A 19,591-nucleotide genomic window follows, 5' to 3' on the forward strand; every position below is an offset into this window, starting at 1 on the left:
CTTCCCCAAAAAACATAAAATGATTTCTCTGCATGTATGTGAGTTGAGCAGCGCAAGTAGTTTGGTTAATGTCAGTGGATAAATGTCACTTTCCCACAGCGCAGAACAGAATCACTTGTACAGGCCACTTCTGCAAAAGCATTACCAGTGTAGAAAGCAGTGAAAAGGTGAGGCAGTGTACAGTCACCCCCGACCCTTCACTGCCCTGATCGGCCACGATCGGCCAAGGACCTCTCTATGAGAGCTAAGGGTGGAATTTTTCTGGAGCTCGGTAACTTAGGGAGACATGGCTAAAGGGATCCTAAATCAACAGCCCAGCATTTGCTTTGTGGCCTGTCCGTATATGTCTGTTCTCCAAATTACCTGCCGCAGCCCAGGCGTCAGCTGGTGAGATGGAATGACCTACCAGCCAGGATCCTGGCAGGTGATTTGCATAGGCACATCCCCTCTCCCTCTCTCTTAGCCCTGCTTACTCCACAGTAGCAAGTTTCTAGGGAAAATACAGTGGTCGAGGTGGGGTATCAGTAACTAGCCACTCTGAGAAAGTAAATCTGGGGCGCTTTGCGACTTGTGGGGAACAACTGCAGAGCTCAGTGCCCAGAACTTTGTGGCACAGGGAGGAGGTCTGTGGGATATCAGTAACTTGGCGACATGCAACCTGGTTGGGAGTGCTTCAGGTCTCCTTCCTTGCATGCTCCAAGCAACTCAACAAAGCATCAACAGACTGAGATACCAGCCACAGAGACACTTTCCACTTGATTTAAAGCCTAAACTCTTTTCCATGCAAACACATAGTCCCCAAATAGCATATTTTCTTTGTTTTCTCTCTCTTCATCTCTCTCTACCTCCCTCCCTCCCTCCTGCCCTCTCTCTTTTTCCCCTGCCCCGCTCCCTCTCCCTCTCACTCTTCCTCTTCTCCCTTCCATTCATTTTAAGTTTTCATGCACTGCAGCACATTGTGACAATGGTATTTCACAATGAAACTGTTTGAAAGTTACAGAAATCAAAAAAGAAATCAACCAACTAAAAGCAGCCAAATCCGGAATAATGTGCTCAGCTCCAATTAAAGATTAAGGCCTAGAAGCAAGTAAAGCTGTAGTTCAGAGCGATGTTTGCAAATAGCACCTTGAAGCAGTTTACGCTGGAGTGCACAACAAGGGGGAAAGAGATAATACTGAGTTTGGTAGAATGGGATAAAAAAACAAAAGAAGCGTGCCACTTCTAAAAGTACAAGTCAAGAAATTGAAGGGGACGGGGCTGTTTATTCAGTCAATAGGACTCACAAGTAAAAGGCTTCAGAGGCATTAGTGTTGAATTTGGCGCAAAATGTATTGTGGTGTCGTGTAATATGCATGAACATACAATTTCAATCTTCATTAAAAAAATGTATTGAAAAATAAAGACTTGCAAATTAAGAAAGTTTCTGTCCTGTCATGTGCCAACAATAGTGAATGCTTTAAAAATGTGCGTGTCATCCTTTAGAGCAGGAACCAATTCCATTTTCCCATTATCATTCCAATATTAGTACATGTGTTGCTGAGGCACGTAGGAATGGATCTGTTAAGAAATTAAACAAACACCTGGAAAAATGTTGAAACAGGTAGAATTTGGACTTACAATAAACTGACTCACCGTCAGATGTGCCATCCCTTGACCCACCGACCCCCTTACCTTTTGTGTAATCCTTTTGATCTCAGCAGGGTTTTCCAAAGTTCCCTACTTAAAGAGGCTTTCTTATAATAAAAAAAATCCTAGACCTGTTTTTTATGGCCCACATGCCTCATATCCCGTTGCTCCCGATAAACTCACATCATCTCCCACAAATACAAGCTGTAAAAGATGTCAAGTGCATAGCCAAGGAAACTAGACGTGGGTCAAAGGTTGAGCAATCCTTAAATCAGCAGCAAAAATAACATTGAAATCAGCCTCAGAATCTCTTAAAGGATGGGCCAACATTGATTGCTTGCAGGGCGCAATCGGGCAGCCTCTGGTGCTGACGCCTTAAGGCAAGCGCAAAGGGAGAGCCAACCAAACCATTGATTAGGACCTCTGGACTTTCTGCCCTTTGACATAAGGACATTTGATATGGCAAACGTTTGACCAAACACAATTTAGATGTTGGATGGTATGAAATTAAGAGGCAAACAGCAATACACCAGCATTATTTGCTGCTGTACTGATCTGGTCCTAAATGGTTTGGTTTAATGCCAATTATATTTAAAGATAAAAAGATTCATGCTCCAGGGTGCTTGCAAATTGACACCCCCTCCCCATCACGATGGCTGGGTGAGGCACGCGTGAGAGCATCACAGCAGACGCATAGACATGAGAAACACTCTGTACCTCTGAGTGTATGCGGGCCCATGGCTGGATCAAGGACAAGGCAACAACAGGAGATGGTTTAAGGTGTCAGCACCCAGGCTGCCCCATCGCGCGCTGCAAGCATCAGATGTTGGACCATCCTTTAAGAGATTCTGAGGCTAATTTCAATGTTAACTTTGCTGCTGATTTAAGGATTGCTCAACCTTCGACCCACGTCTAGTTTGCTTGGCTAAGCCCTGAAAATCTTTTACAGCTTGTATTGGTGGGAGATGATGTGAGTTTATCAAGAGCAATGGGATATGAGGCATGTGCGCCACAAAATGCAGGTCTAGGATCTTTTATATGAAAGCCACTTTGGAAAACCCTAGTGAGAGCAAAAGGATTACACAAAGGAAAGGGAGTCAGTGGATCAAGGGATAGCACATCTGACTGTGAGTCAGTTAATTGTAAGTCCAAATCCTACCCGTTTCGACATTTTTCCAGGCTTTTTGTTTCATTTCTTAACAGATCCATTCCTATGTACCTCTGTGTTTTCAACAGAGTTTTCATTGTAAGGGAGGGACATACAGTATGCCTTAAACATTCCTGGCAGGGAAGACTCTATGTAAAAGCAAGAGTAGAGTACAGCTTAATAAATAATCAGCAGGACACTCTAGACCTTCCCCAAAAAACATAACATTATTTCTCTGCATGTATGTGCGTTGAACAGCGCAAGTAGTTTGGTTAATGTCAGTGGATAAATGTCACTTTCCCACAGCGCAGAACAAAATCACTTGTACAGGCCGCTTCTGCAAAAGCATTACCGCTGTAGAAAGCAGTGAAAAGGTGAGGCAGTGTGCAGTCACCCCTGATCGGCCACGATCGGCCAAGGACCTCTCTATGAGAGCTGAGGTTGGAGTTTTTCTGGACCTCGGTAACTTAGGGAGACATGGCTAAAGGGATCCTCAATCAACGGCCCAGCCTTTGCTTTGTGGCCTGTCCGAATATTTCTGTTCTCCAAATTACCTGCTGCTGCCCAGGTGTCAGCTGGTGAGATGGAATGACGTCCCAGGGATGATCCTGGCAGATGATTTGCATAGGCACACCCCCTCTCCCTCTGTCTTAGCCCTGCTTACTCCACAATAGCAAGTATCTGGGGAAAATATAGTGGCCGAGGTAGGGTAGCAGTAACTAGCCAATCTGAGAAAGTAAATCTGGGGCGCTTGGCGACCTGTGGGGAACAACTGCAGAGCTCAGTGCCCAGAACCTTGTGGCACAGGGAGGAGGTCTGTGGGATTTCAGTAACGTAGAGACATGCAACCTGGTCGGGAGTGCTTCAGGTCTCCTTCCTTGCATGTTCCAAGCAACTCAACAAAGCATCAACAGGCTGAGATACCAGCCAATGAGCCCCTTTCCACTTGATTTAAAGCCTAAAATCTTTTCCATGCAAACACATAGCCCCCAAATATCATATTTTCTTTGTTTTCTCTCTCTCAGTCTCTCTCACTCCCCCTCCCTCCTACTCTCCCTCCTTCCCGCCCTCACTCTTTCTCCCCCCCACACACCTCCCTCTTCCTCTCACTCTTCCTCTTCCTCTCCCTACCATTCATTTTAAGTTTTCATGCACTGCAGCACATTGTGACAATGGTATTTCACAATGAAACTGTTTGAAAGTTACAGAAATCAAAAAAGAAATCAACAAACTAAAAGCAGCCAAATCCAGAGTACAACGCTCCGCTCCAATTAAAGATTAAGGCCTAGAAGCAAGTAAAGCTGTAGTTCAGAGCGATGTTTGCAAATAGCACCTTAAAGCAGTTTACGCTGGAGTGCACAACAAGGGGGAAAGTGATAATACTGAGTTTGGTAAAATGGGATAAAAAAAATCAAAAGACGCGTGCCACTTCTAAAAGTGCAAGCCAAGAAATTGAAGGCGACGGGGCTGTTCATTCAGTCAATAGGACTCACAAGTAAAAGGCTCCTGAGGCATTAGTGTTGAATTTGGCTCAAAATGTATTGTGTTGTCGTGTAATATGTATGAACATACAATTTCAATCTTCATTAAAAAAGATGTATTAAAAAAATAAAGCCTTGCAAATTAAGAAAGTTTCTGTCCTGTCATGTGCCAAAAATAGGGAATGCTTTACGAATGTGCGTGCCATCCTTTAGAGCAGGGGCCAATTTAATTTTCCCATTATCATTCCAATATTAGTACATGTGTTGCTGAAGCAAGCGCAAAGGGAGAGTCAATCAAACCATTGATTAGGACCTCCAGTCAAAGGTTTGCCATACCAAATGTCCTTATGTCAGAGGGCAGAAAGTCAAAACACCATTTAGATATCGGGTGGTATGAAATGAAGAGGCAAACAACAGCGAATAAGCATTCTTTGCTGCTGTATTTATCTGGTCCTAAAGGGTTTGGTTTAATGCCAATTATATTTAAAGATTCATGCTCCAGGGTGCTTGCAAAATGACACCAACCCCCTCCCCATCACAATGGCTGGGTGATGCAAGCCTGAGAGCATCACAATAGACCCATAGACATGAGAACAACTCTGTACCTCTGAGTGTATGTGGGCCCATGGCCTGTATCAAGGACAAGGCAGAACAGGAGGTGGCTTATGGCGCCAGTTCCAGAGGCTGTCCAATTGATCCCTGTGAGCAACAGATGTTGGACCATCCTTTAAGAGATTCTGAGGCTGATTTCAATGTTAACTTTGCTGCTGATTTTAGGATTGGTCAACCTTCGACCCAAATCTAGTTTGCTTGGATAAGCCCTGGAAATCTTTTACAGCTTGTACTGGTGGGAGATGATGTGGGTTTATCAAGAGCAACGGGATATGAGGCATGTGTGCCACAAAAAGCAGTTCTAGGATTTTTTATAAGAAAGCCGCTTTAAGAAGGGAAGTTTGGACAACCCTACTGAGAGCAGAAGTATTACACAAAAGGTAAGGGGGTCAGTGGGTCAACGGATAGCACATTTGACTGTGAGTCCGTTTATTGTAAGTCCAAATACTACCAGTTTCGACATTTCCCAGGCTTTTTGTTTAATCTCTTAACAGACCCATTCCTATGTACCTCTGTTTTCATTGTAAGCGAGGGACATACCGTATGCCTTAAACATTCCTGGGCTGCGAAGACTCTATGTAAAAGAAAGAGTAGCAGACAGCTTAATAAATCATCAGCAGGACCCTCTAGACCTTCCCCAAAAAACATAAAATGATTTCTCTGCATGTATGTGAGTTGAGCAGCGCAAGTAGTTTGGTTAATGTCAGTGGATAAATGTCACTTTCCCACAGCGCAGAACAGAATCACTTGTACAGGCCACTTCTGCAAAAGCATTACCGCTGTAGAAAGCAGTGAAAAGGTGAGGCAGTGTACAGTCACCCCCGACCCTTCACTGCCCTGATCGGCCACGATCGGCCATGGACCTCCCTATGAGAGCTAAGGGTGGAATTTTTCTGGAGCTCGGTAACTTAGGGAGACATGGCTAAAGGGATCCTAAATCAACAGCCCAGCATTTGCTTTGTGGCCTGTCCGTATATGTCTGTTCTCCAAATTACCTGCCGCAGCCCAGGCGTCACCTGGTGAGATGGAATGACCTACCAGCCAGGATCCTGGCAGGTGATTTGCATAGGCACATCCCCTCTCCCTCTCTCTTAGCCCTGCTTACTCCACAGTAGCAAGTTTCTAGGGAAAATACAGTGGTCGAGGTGGGGTATCAGTAACTAGCCACTCTGAGAAAGTAAATCTGGGGCGCTTTGCGACTTGTGGGGAACAACTGCAGAGCTCAGTGCCCAGAACTTTGTGGCACAGGGAGGAGGTCTGTGGGGTATCAGTAACTTGGCGACATGCAACCTGGTTGGGAGTGCTTCAGGTCTCCTTCCTTGCATGCTCCAAGCAACTCAACAAAGCATCAACAGACTGAGATACCAGCCACAGAGCCACTTTCCACTTGATTTAAAGCCTAAACTCTTTTCCATGCAAACACATAGTCCCCAAATACCATATTTTCTTTGTTTTCTCTCTCTTTATCTCTCTCTACCTCCCTCCCTCCCTCCTGCCTTCCCTCCTGCCCTCTCTCTTTTTCCCCTGCCCCGCTCCCTCTCCCTCTCACTCTTCCTCTTCTCCCTTCCATTCATTTTAAGTTTTCATGCACTGCAGCACATTGTGACAATGGTATTTCACAATGAAACTGTTTGAAAGTTACAGAAATCAAAAAAGAAATCAACCAACTAAAAGCAGCCAAATCCGGAATAATGTGCTCAGCTCCAATTAAAGATTAAGGCCTAGAAGCAAGTAAAGCTGTAGTTCAGAGCGATGTTTGCAAATAGCACCTTGAAGCATTTTACGCTGGAGTGCACAACAAGGGGGAAAGAGATAATACTGAGTTTGGTAGAATGGGATAAAAAAACAAAAGAAGCGTGCCACTTCTAAAAGTACAAGTCAAGAAATTGAAGGGGACGGGGCTGTTTATTCAGTCAATAGGACTCACAAGTAAAAGGCTTCAGAGGCATTAGTGTTGAATTTGGCGCAAAATGTATTGTGTTGTCGTGTAATATGCATGAACATACAATTTCAATCTTCATTAAAAAAGATGTATTAAAAAATAAAGACTTGCAAATTAAGAAAGTTTCTGTCCTGTCATGTGCCAACAATAGTGAATGCTTTAAAAATGTGCGTGTCATCCTTTAGAGCAGGAACCAATTCCATTTTCCCATTATCATTCCAATATTAGTACATGTGTTGCTGAGGCACATAGGAATGGATCTGTTAAGAAATTAAACAAACACCTGGAAAAATGTTGAAACAGGTAGAATTTGGACTTACAATAAACTGACTCACCGTCAGATGTGCCATCCCTTGACCCACTGACCCCCTTACCTTTTGTGTAATCCTTTTGATCTCAGCAGGGTTTTCCAAAGTTCCCTACTTAAAGAGGCTTTCTTATAATAAAAAAAATCCTAGACCTGTTTTTTATGGCCCACATGCCTCATATCCCGTTGCTCCCGATAAACTCACATCATCTCCCACCAATACAAGCTGTAAAAGATGTCAAGTGCATAGCCAAGGAAACTAGACGTGGGTCAAAGGTTGAGCAATCCTTAAATCAGCAGCAAAAATAACATTGAAATCAGCCTCAGAATCTCTTAAAGGATGGGCCAACATTGATTGCTTGCAGGGCGCAATCGGGCAGCCTCTGGTGCTGACGCCTTAAGGCAAGCGCAAAGGGAGAGCCAACCAAACCATTGATTAGGACCTCTGGACTTTCTGCCCTTTGACATAAGGACATTTGATATGGCAAACGTTTGACCAAACACAATTTAGATGTTGGATGGTATGAAATTAAGAGGCAAACAGCAATACACCAGCATTCTTTGCTGCTGTACTGATCTGGTCCTAAATGGTTTGGTTTAATGCCAATTATATTTAAAGATAAAAAGATTCATGCTCCAGGGTGCTTGCAAATTGACACCCCCTCCCCATCGCGATGGTCTGGGTGAGGCACGCGTGAGAGCATCACAGCAGACGCATAGACATGAGAAACACTCTGTACCTCTGAGTGTATGTGGGCCCATGGCTGGATCAAGGACAAGGCAACAACAGGAGATGGTTTAAGGTGTCAGCACCCAGGCTGCCCCATCGTGCGCTGCAAGCATCAGATGTTGGACCATCCTTTAAGAGATTCTGAGGCTAATTTCAATGTTAACTTTGCTGCTGATTTAAGGATTGCTCAACCTTCGACCCACGTCTAGTTTGCTTGGCTAAGCCCTGAAAATCTTTTACAGCTTGTATTGGTGGGAGATGATGTGAGTTTATCAAGAGCAATGGGATATGAGGCATGTGCGCCACAAAATGCAGGTCTAGGATCTTTTATATGAAAGCCACTTTGGAAAACCCTAGTGAGAGCAAAAGGATTACACAAAGGAAAGGGAGTCAGTGGATCAAGGGATAGCACATCTGACTGTGAGTCAGTTAATTGTAAGTCCAAATCCTACCCGTTTCGACATTTTTCCAGGCTTTTTGTTTCATTTCTTAACAGATCCATTCCTATGTACCTCTGTGTTTTCAACAGAGTTTTCATTGTAAGGGAGGGACATACAGTATGCCTTAAACAGTCCTGGCAGGGAAGACTCTATGTAAAAGCAAGAGTAGAGTACAGCTTAATAAATAATCAGCAGGACACTCTAGACCTTCCCCAAAAAACATAACATTATTTCTCTGCATGTATGTGCGTTGAACAGCGCAAGTAGTTTGGTTAATGTCAGTGGATAAATGTCACTTTCCCACAGCGCAGAACAAAATCATTTGTACAGGCCGCTTCTGCAAAAGCATTACCGCTGTAGAAAGCAGTGAAAAGGTGAGGCAGTGTGCAGTCACCCCTGACCCTTCACGGCCCTGATCGGCCACGATCGGCCAAGGACCTCTCTATGAGAGCTGAGGTTGGAGTTTTTCTGGACCTCGGTAACTTAGGGAGACATGGCTAAAGGGATCCTCAATCAACGGCCCAGCCTTTGCTTTGTGGCCTGTCCGAATATTTCTGTTCTCCAAATTACCTGCTGCTGCCCAGGTGTCAGCTGGTGAGATGGAATGACGTCCCAGGGATGATCCTGGCAGATGATTTGCATAGGCACACCCCCTCTCCCTCTGTCTTAGCCCTGCTTACTCCACAATAGCAAGTATCTGGGGAAAATATAGTGGCCGAGGTAGGGTAGCAGTAACTAGCCAATCTGAGAAAGTAAATCTGGGGCGCTTGGCGACCTGTGGGGAACAACTGCAGAGCTCAGTGCCCAGAACGTTGTGGCACAGGGAGGAGGTCTGTGGGATTTCAGTAACGTAGAGACATGCAACCTGGTCGGGAGTGCTTCAGGTCTCCTTCCTTGCATGTTCCAAGCAACTCAACAAAGCATCAACAGGCTGAGATACCAGCCAATGAGCCCCTTTCCACTTGATTTAAAGCCTAAAATCTTTTCCATGCAAACACATAGCCCCCAAATATCATATTTTCTTTGTTTTCTCTCTCTCAGTCTCTCTCACTCCCCCTCCCTCCTACTCTCCCTCCTTCCCGCCCTCACTCTTTCTCCCCCCCACACACCTCCCTCTCCCTCTCACTCTTCCTCTTCCTCTCCCTACCATTCATTTTAAGTTTTCATGCACTGCAGCACATTGTGACAATGGTATTTCACAATGAAACTGTTTGAAAGTTACAGAAATCAACAAACTAAAAGCAGCCAAATCCAGAGTACAACGCTCCGCTCCAATTAAAGATTAAGGCCTAGAAGCAAGTAAAGCTGTAGTTCAGACCGATGTTTGCAAATAGCACCTTAAAGCAGTTTACGCTGGAGTGCACAACAAGGGGGAAAGTGATAATACTGAGTTTGGTAAAATGGGATAAAAAAAATCAAAAGACGCGTGCCACTTCTAAAAGTGCAAGCCAAGAAATTGAAGGCGACGGGGCTGTTCATTCAGTCAATAGGACTCACAAGTAAAAGGCTCCTGAGGCATTAGTGTTGAATTTGGCTCAAAATGTATTGTGTTGTCGTGTAATATGTATGAACATACAATTTCAATCTTCATTAAAAAAGATGTATTAAAAAAATAAAGCCTTGCAAATTAAGAAAGTTTCTGTCCTGTCATGTGCCAAAAATAGTGAATGCTTTACGAATGTGCGTGCCATCCTTTAGAGCAGGGGCCAATTTAATTTTCCCATTATCATTCCAATATTAGTACATGTGTTGCTGAAGCAAGCGCAAAGGGAGAGTCAATCAAACCATTGATTAGGACCTCCAGTCAAAGGTTTGCCATACCAAATGTCCTTATGTCAGAGGGCAGAAAGTCAAAACACCATTTAGATATCGGGTGGTATGAAATGAAGAGGCAAACAACAGTGAATAAGCATTCTTTGCTGCTGTATTGATCTGGTCCTAAAGGGGTTGGTTTAATGCCAATTATATTTAAAGATTCATGCTCCAGGGTGCTTGCAAAATGACACCAACCCCCTCCCCATCACAATGGCTGGGTGATGCAAGCCTGAGAGCATCACAATAGACCCATAGACATGAGAACAACTCTGTACCTCTGAGTGTATGTGGGCCCATGGCCTGTATCAAGGACAAGGCAGAACAGGAGGTGGCTTATGGCGCCAGTTCCAGAGGCTGTCCAATTGATCCCTGTGAGCAACAGATGTTGGACCATCCTTTAAGAGATTCTGAGGCTGATTTCAATGTTAACTTTGCTGCTGATTTTAGGATTGGTCAACCTTCGACCCAAATCTAGTTTGCTTGGATAAGCCCTGGAAATCTTTTACAGCTTGTACTGGTGGGAGATGATGTGGGTTTATCAAGAGCAACGGGATATGAGGCATGTGTGCCACAAAAAGCAGTTCTAGGATTTTTTATAAGAAAGCCGCTTTAAGAAGGGAAGTTTGGACAACCCTACTGAGAGCAAAAGTATTACACAAAAGGTAAGGGGGTCAGTGGGTCAACGGATAGCACATTTGACTGTGAGTCCGTTTATTGTAAGTCCAAATACTACCAGTTTCGACATTTCCCAGGCTTTTTGTTTAATCTCTTAACAGACCCATTCCTATGTACCTCTGTTTTCATTGTAAGCGAGGGACATACCGTATGCCTTAAACATTCCTGGGCTGCGAAGACTCTATGTAAAAGAAAGAGTAGCAGACAGCTTAATAAATCATCAGCAGGACCCTCTAGACCTTCCCCAAAAAACATAAAATGATTTCTCTGCATGTATGTGAGTTGAGCAGCGCAAGTAGTTTGGTTAATGTCAGTGGATAAATGTCACTTTCCCACAGCGCAGAACAGAATCACTTGTACAGGCCACTTCTGCAAAAGCATTACCGCTGTAGAAAGCAGTGAAAAGGTGAGGCAGTGTACAGTCACCCCCGACCCTTCACTGCCCTGATCGGCCACGATCGGCCAAGGACCTCTCTATGAGAGCTAAGGGTGGAATTTTTCTGGAGCTCGGTAACTTAGGGAGACATGGCTAAAGGGATCCTAAATCAACAGCCCAGCATTTGCTTTGTGGCCTGTCCGTATATGTCTGTTCTCCAAATTACCTGCCGCAGCCCAGGCGTCAGCTGGTGAGATGGAATGACCTACCAGCCAGGATCCTGGCAGGTGATTTGCATAGGCACATCCCCTCTCCCTCTCTCTTAGCCCTGCTTACTCCACAGTAGCAAGTTTCTAGGGAAAATACAGTGGTCGAGGTGGGGTATCAGTAACTAGCCACTCTGAGAAAGTAAATCTGGGGCGCTTTGCGACTTGTGGGGAACAACTGCAGAGCTCAGTGCCCAGAACTTTGTGGCACAGGGAGGAGGTCTGTGGGATATCAGTAACTTGGCGACATGCAACCTGGTTGGGAGTGCTTCAGGTCTCCTTCCTTGCATGCTCCAAGCAACTCAACAAAGCATCAACAGACTGAGATACCAGCCACAGAGACACTTTCCACTTGATTTAAAGCCTAAAATCTTTTCCATGCAAACACATAGTCCCCAAATAGCATATTTTCTTTGTTTTCTCTCTCTTCATCTCTCTCTACCTCCCTCCCTCCCTCCTGCCCTCTCTCTTTTTCCCCTGCCCCGCTCCCTCTCCCTCTCACTCTTCCTCTTCTCCCTTCCATTCATTTTAAGTTTTCATGCACTGCAGCACATTGTGACAATGGTATTTCACAATGAAACTGTTTGAAAGTTACAGAAATCAAAAAAGAAATCAACCAACTAAAAGCAGCCAAATCCGGAATAATGTGCTCAGCTCCAATTAAAGATTAAGGCCTAGAAGCAAGTAAAGCTGTAGTTCAGAGCGATGTTTGCAAATAGCACCTTGAAGCAGTTTACGCTGGAGTGCACAACAAGGGGGAAAGAGATAATACTGAGTTTGGTAGAATGGGATAAAAAAACAAAAGAAGCGTGCCACTTCTAAAAGTACAAGTCAAGAAATTGAAGGGGACGGGGCTGTTTATTCAGTCAATAGGACTCACAAGTAAAAGGCTTCAGAGGCATTAGTGTTGAATTTGGCGCAAAATGTATTGTGTTGTCGTGTAATATGCATGAACATACAATTTCAATCTTCATTAAAAAAGATGTATTAAAAAATAAAGACTTGCAAATTAAGAAAGTTTCTGTCCTGTCATGTGCCAACAATAGTGAATGCTTTAAAAATGTGCATGTCATCCTTTAGAGCAGGAACCAATTCCATTTTCCCATTATCATTCCAATATTAGTACATGTGTTGCTGAGGCACATAGGAATGGATCTGTTAAGAAATTAAACAAACACCTGGAAAAATGTTGAAACAGGTAGAATTTGGACTTACAATAAACTGACTCACCGTCAGATGTGCCATCCCTTGACCCACTGACCCCCTTACCTTTTGTGTAATCCTTTTGATCTCAGCAGGGTTTTCCAAAGTTCCCTACTTAAAGAGGCTTTCTTATAATAAAAAAAATCCTAGACCTGTTTTTTATGGCCCACATGCCTCATATCCCGTTGCTCCCGATAAACTCACATCATCTCCCACCAATACAAGCTGTAAAAGATGTCAAGTGCATAGCCAAGGAAACTAGACGTGGGTCAAAGGTTGAGCAATCCTTAAATCAGCAGCAAATATAACATTGAAATCAGCCTCAGAATCTCTTAAAGGATGGGCCAACATTGATTGCTTGCAGGGCGCAATCGGGCAGCCTCTGGTGCTGACGCCTTAAGGCAAGCGCAAAGGGAGAGCCAACCAAACCATTGATTAGGATCTCTGGACTTTCTGCCCTTTGACATAAGGACATTTGATATGGCAAACGTTTGACCAAACACAATTTAGATGTTGGATGGTATGAAATTAAGAGGCAAACAGCAATACACCAGCATTCTTTGCTGCTGTACTGATCTGGTCCTAAATGGTTTGGTTTAATGCCAATTATATTTAAAGATAAAAAGATTCATGCTCCAGGGTGCTTGCAAATTGACACCCCCTCCCCATCACGATGGCTGGGTGAGGCACGCGTGAGAGCATCACAGCAGACGCATAGACATGAGAAACACTCTGTACCTCTGAGTGTATGTGGGCCCATGGCTGGATCAAGGACAAGGCAACAACAGGAGATGGTTTAAGGTGTCAGCACCCAGGCTGCCCCATCGTGCGCTGCAAGCATCAGATGTTGGACCATCCTTTAAGAGATTCTGAGGCTAATTTCAATGTTAACTTTGCTGCTGATTTAAGGATTGCTCAACCTTCGACCCACGTCTAGTTTGCTTGGCTAAGCCCTGAAAATCTTTTACAGCTTGTATTGGTGGGAGATGATGTGAGTTTATCAAGAGCAATGGGATATGAGGCATGTGCGCCACAAAATGCAGGTCTAGGATCTTTTATATGAAAGCCACTTTGGAAAACCCTAGTGAGAGCAAAAGGATTACACAAAGGAAAGGGAGTCAGTGGATCAAGGGATAGCACATCTGACTGTGAGTCAGTTAATTGTAAGTCCAAATCCTACCCGTTTCGACATTTTTCCAGGCTTTTTGTTTCATTTCTTAACAGATCCATTCCTATGTACCTCTGTGTTTTCAACAGAGTTTTCATTGTAAGGGAGGGACATACAGTATGCCTTAAACATTCCTGGCAGGGAAGACTCTATGTAAAAGCAAGAGTAGAGTACAGCTTAATAAATAATCAGCAGGACACTCTAGACCTTCCCCAAAAAACATAACATTATTTCTCTGCATGTATGTGCGTTGAACAGCGCAAGTAGTTTGGTTAATGTCAGTGGATAAATGTCACTTTCCCACAGCGCAGAACAAAATCACTTGTACAGGCCGCTTCTGCAAAAGCATTACCGCTGTAGAAAGCAGTGAAAAGGTGAGGCAGTGTGCAGTCACCCCTGATCGGCCACGATCGGCCAAGGACCTCTCTATGAGAGCTGAGGTTGGAGTTTTTCTGTACCTCGGTAACTTAGGGAGACATGGCTAAAGGGATCCTCAATCAACGGCCCAGCCTTTGCTTTGTGGCCTGTCCGAATATTTCTGTTCTCCAAATTACCTGCTGCTGCCCAGGTGTCAGCTGTTGAGATGGAATGGCGTCCCAGGGATGATCCTGGCAGATGATTTGCATAGGCACACCCCCTCTCCCTCTGTCTTAGCCCTGCTTACTCCACAATAGCAAGTATCTGGGGAAAATATAGTGGCCGAGGTAGGGTAGCAGTAACTAGCCAATCTGAGAAAGTAAATCTGGGGCGCTTGGCGACCTGTGGGGAACAACTGCAGAGCTCAGTGCCCAGAACGTTGTGGCACAGGGAGGAGGTCTGTGGGATTTCAGTAACGTAGAGACATGCAACCTGGTCGGGAGTGCTTCAGGTCTCCTTCCTTGCATGTTCCAAGCAACTCAACAAAGCATCAACAGGCTGAGATACCAGCCAATGAGCCCCTTTCCACTTGATTTAAAGCCTAAAATCTTTTCCATGCAAACACATAGCCCCCAAATATCATATTTTCTTTGTTTTCTCTCTCTCAGTCTCTCTCACTCCCCCTCCCTCCTACTCTCCCTCCTTCCCGCCCTCACTCTTTCTCCCCCCCACACACCTCCCTCTCCCTCTCACTCTTCCTCTTCCTCTCCCTACCATTCATTTTAAGTTTTCATGCACTGCAGCACATTGTGACAATGGTATTTCACAATGAAACTGTTTGAAAGTTACAGAAATCAAAAAAGAAATCAACAAACTAAAAGCAGCCAAATCCAGAGTACAACGCTCCGCTCCAATTAAAGATTAAGGCCTAGAAGCAAGTAAAGCTGTAGTTCAGACCGATGTTTGCAAATAGCACCTTAAAGCAGTTTACGCTGGAGTGCACAACAAGGGGGAAAGTGATAATACTGAGTTTGGTAAAATGGGATAAAAAAAATCAAAAGACGCGTGCCACTTCTAAAAGTGCAAGCCAAGAAATTGAAGGCGACGGGGCTGTTCATTCAGTCAATAGGACTCACAAGTAAAAGGCTCCTGAGGCATTAGTGTTGAATTTGGCTCAAAATGTATTGTGTTGTCGTGTAATATGTATGAACATACAATTTCAATCTTCATTAAAAAAGATGTATTAAAAAAATAAAGCCTTGCAAATTAAGAAAGTTTCTGTCCTGTCATGTGCCAAAAATAGTGAATGCTTTACGAATGTGCGTGCCATCCTTTAGAGCAGGGGCCAATTTAATTTTCCCATTATCATTCCAATATTAGTACATGTGTTGCTGAAGCAAGCGCAAAGGGAGAGTCAATCAAACCATTGATTAGGACCTCCAGTCAAAGGTTTGCCATACCAAATGTCCTTATGTCAGAGGGCAGAAAGTCAAAACACCATTTAGATATCGGGTGGTATGAAATGAAGAGGCAAACAACAGTGAATAAGCATTCTTTGCTGCTGTATTGATCTGGTCCTAAAGGGGTTGGTTTAATGCCAATTATATTTAAAGATTCATGCTCCAGGGTGCTTGCAAAATGACACCAACCCCCTCCCCATCACAATGGCTGGGTGATGCAAGCCTGAGAGCATCACAATAGACCCATAGACATGAGAACAACTCTGTACCTCTGAGTGTATGTGGGCCCATGGCCTGTATCAAGGACAAGGCAGAACAGGAGGTGGCTTATGGCGCCAGTTCCAGAGGCTGTCCAATTGATCCCTGTGAGCAACAGATGTTGGACCATCCTTTAAGAGATTCTGAGGCTGATTTCAATGTTAACTTTGCTGCTGATTTTAGGATTGGTCAACCTTCGACCCAAATCTAGTTTGCTTGGATAAGCCCTGGAAATCTTTTACAGCTTGTACTGGTGGGAGATGATGTGGGTTTATCAAGAGCAACGGGATATGAGGCATGTGTGCCACAAAAAGCAGTTCTAGGATTTTTTATAAGAAAGCCGCTTTAAGAAGGGAAGTTTGGACAACCCTACTGAGAGCAAAAGTATTACACAAAAGGTAAGGGGGTCAGTGGGTCAACGGATAGCACATTTGACTGTGAGTCCGTTTATTGTAAGTCCAAATACTACCAGTTTCGACATTTCCCAGGCTTTTTGTTTAATCTCTTAACAGACCCATTCCTATGTACCTCTGTTTTCATTGTAAGCGAGGGACATACCGTATGCCTTAAACATTCCTGGGCTGCGAAGACTCTATGTAAAAGAAAGAGTAGCAGACAGCTTAATAAATCATCAGCAGGACCCTCTAGACCTTCCCCAAAAAACATAAAATGATTTCTCTGCATGTATGTGAGTTGAGCAGCGCAAGTAGTTTGGTTAATGTCAGTGGATAAATGTCACTTTCCCACAGCGCAGAACAGAATCACTTGTACAGGCCACTTCTGCAAAAGCATTACCGCTGTAGAAAGCAGTGAAAAGGTGAGGCAGTGTACAGTCACCCCCGACCCTTCACTGCCCTGATCGGCCACGATCGGCCAAGGACCTCTCTATGAGAGCTAAGGGTGGAATTTTTCTGGAGCTCGGTAACCTAGGGAGACATGGCTAAAGGGATCCTAAATCAACAGCCCAGCATTTGCTTTGTGGCCTGTCCGTATATGTCTGTTCTCCAAATTACCTGCCGCAGCCCAGGCGTCAGCTGGTGAGATGGAATGACCTACCAGCCAGGATCCTGGCAGGTGATTTGCATAGGCACATCCCCTCTCCCTCTCTCTTAGCCCTGCTTACTCCACAGTAGCAAGTTTCTAGGGAAAATACAGTGGTCGAGGTGGGGTATCAGTAACTAGCCACTCTGAGAAAGTAAATCTGGGGCGCTTTGCGACTTGTGGGGAACAACTGCAGAGCTCAGTGCCCAGAACTTTGTGGCACAGGGAGGAGGTCTGTGGGATATCAGTAACTTGGCGACATGCAACCTGGTTGGGAGTGCTTCAGGTCTCCTTCCTTGCATGCTCCAAGCAACTCAACAAAGCATCAACAGACTGAGATACCAGCCACAGAGACACTTTCCACTTGATTTAAAGCCTAAAATCTTTTCCATGCAAACACATAGTCCCCAAATAGCATATTTTCTTTGTTTTCTCTCTCTTCATCTCTCTCTACCTCCCTCCCTCCCTCCTGCCCTCTCTCTTTTTCCCCTGCCCCGCTCCCTCTCCCTCTCACTCTTCCTCTTCTCCCTTCCATTCATTTTAAGTTTACATGCACTGCAGCACATTGTGACAATGGTATTTCACAATGAAACTGTTTGAAAGTTACAGAAATCAAAAAAGAAATCAACCAACTAAAAGCAGCCAAATCCGGAATAATGTGCTCAGCTCCAATTAAAGATTAAGGCCTAGAAGCAAGTAAAGCTGTAGTTCAGAGCGATGTTTGCAAATAGCACCTTGAAGCATTTTACGCTGGAGTGCACAACAAGGGGGAAAGAGATAATACTGAGTTTGGTAGAATGGGATAAAAAAACAAAAGAAGCGTGCCACTTCTAAAAGTACAAGTCAAGAAATTGAAGGGGACGGGGCTGTTTATTCAGTCAATAGGACTCACAAGTAAAAGGCTTCAGAGGCATTAGTGTTGAATTTGGCGCAAAATGTATTGTGTTGTCGTGTAATATGCATGAACATACAATTTCAATCTTCATTAAAAAAGATGTATTAAAAAATAAAGACTTGCAAATTAAGAAAGTTTCTGTCCTGTCATGTGCCAACAATAGTGAATGCTTTAAAAATGTGCGTGTCATCCTTTAGAGCAGGAACCAATTCCATGTTCCCATTATCATTCCAATATTAGTACATGTGTTGCTGAGGCACATAGGAATGGATCTGTTAAGAAATTAAACAAACACCTGGAAAAATGTTGAAACAGGTAGAATTTGGACTTACAATAAACTGACTCACCGTCAGATGTGCCATCCCTTGACCCACTGACCCCCTTACCTTTTGTGTAATCCTTTTGATCTCAGCAGGGTTTTCCAAAGTTCCCTACTTAAAGAGGCTTTCTTATAATAAAAAAAATCCTAGACCTGTTTTTTATGGCCCACATGCCTCATATCCCGTTGCTCCCGATAAACTCACATCATCTCCCACCAATACAAGCTGTAAAAGATGTCAAGTGCATAGCCAAGGAAACTAGACGTGGGTCAAAGGTTGAGCAATCCTTAAATCAGCAGCAAAAATAACATTGAAATCAGCCTCAGAATCTCTTAAAGGATGGGCCAACATTGATTGCTTGCAGGGCGCAATCGGGCAGCCTCTGGTGCTGACGCCTTAAGGCAAGCGCAAAGGGAGAGCCAACCAAACCATTGATTAGGACCTCTGGACTTTCTGCCCTTTGACATAAGGACATTTGATATGGCAAACGTTTGACCAAACACAATTTAGATGTTGGATGGTATGAAATTAAGAGGCAAACAGCAATACACCAGCATTCTTTGCTGCTGTACTGATCTGGTCCTAAATGGTTTGGTTTAATGCCAATTATATTTAAAGATAAAAAGATTCATGCTCCAGGGTGCTTGCAAATTGACACCCCCTCCCCATCACGATGGCTGGGTGAGGCACGCGTGAGAGCATCACAGCAGACGCATAGACATGAGAAACACTCTGTACCTCTGAGTGTATGTGGGCCCATGGCTGGATCAAGGACAAGGCAACAACAGGAGATGGTTTAAGGTGTCAGCACCCAGGCTGCCCCATCGTGCGCTGCAAGCATCAGATGTTGGACCATCCTTTAAGAGATTCTGAGGCTAATTTCAATGTTAACTTTGCTGCTGATTTAAGGATTGCTCAACCTTCGACCCACGTCTAGTTTGCTTGGCTAAGCCCTGAAAATCTTTTACAGCTTGTATTGGTGGGAGATGATGTGAGTTTATCAAGAGCAATGGGATATGAGGCATGTGCGCCACAAAATGCAGGTCTAGGATCTTTTATATGAAAGCCACTTTGGAAAACCCTAGTGAGAGCAAAAGGATTACACAAAGGAAAGGGAGTCAGTGGATCAAGGGATAGCACATCTGACTGTGAGTCAGTTAATTGTAAGTCCAAATCCTACCCGTTTCGACATTTTTCCAGGCTTTTTGTTTCATTTCTTAACAGATCCATTCCTATGTACCTCTGTGTTTTCAACAGAGTTTTCATTGTAAGGGAGGGACATACAGTATGCCTTAAACAGTCCTGGCAGGGAAGACTCTATGTAAAAGCAAGAGTAGAGTACAGCTTAATAAATAATCAGCAGGACACTCTAGACCTTCCCCAAAAAACATAACATTATTTCTCTGCATGTATGTGCGTTGAACAGCGCAAGTAGTTTGGTTAATGTCAGTGGATAAATGTCACTTTCCCAC

The 19,591-nt window shown here is 44.1% G+C and overlaps 3 non-coding genes across 3 annotated transcripts; all 3 read right to left on the reverse strand.

The window, feature by feature from the left end:
• Positions 1 to 4,425: 4,425 nt before the first annotated feature.
• Positions 4,426 to 4,532, reverse strand: LOC138570502 (U6 spliceosomal RNA). Its single transcript, XR_011303543.1, has one exon. It is a non-coding gene; the product is annotated as a U6 spliceosomal RNA (small nuclear RNA).
• Positions 4,533 to 9,941: 5,409 nt separating this feature from the next.
• Positions 9,942 to 10,048, reverse strand: LOC138570503 (U6 spliceosomal RNA). The gene has a single exon (XR_011303544.1). It is a non-coding gene; the product is annotated as a U6 spliceosomal RNA (small nuclear RNA).
• Positions 10,049 to 15,440: 5,392 nt separating this feature from the next.
• On the reverse strand, positions 15,441 to 15,547 carry LOC138570504 (U6 spliceosomal RNA). The gene has a single exon (XR_011303545.1). It is a non-coding gene; the product is annotated as a U6 spliceosomal RNA (small nuclear RNA).
• Between the last annotated feature and the right edge of the window lie 4,044 nt (positions 15,548 to 19,591).

This window comes from Ambystoma mexicanum, chromosome 2q (genome assembly GCF_040938575.1).
Source record: "Ambystoma mexicanum isolate Mex_15411 chromosome 2q, UKY_AmexF1_1, whole genome shotgun sequence".
Classification (NCBI taxonomy): Eukaryota; Metazoa; Chordata; class Amphibia; order Caudata; family Ambystomatidae; genus Ambystoma; species Ambystoma mexicanum.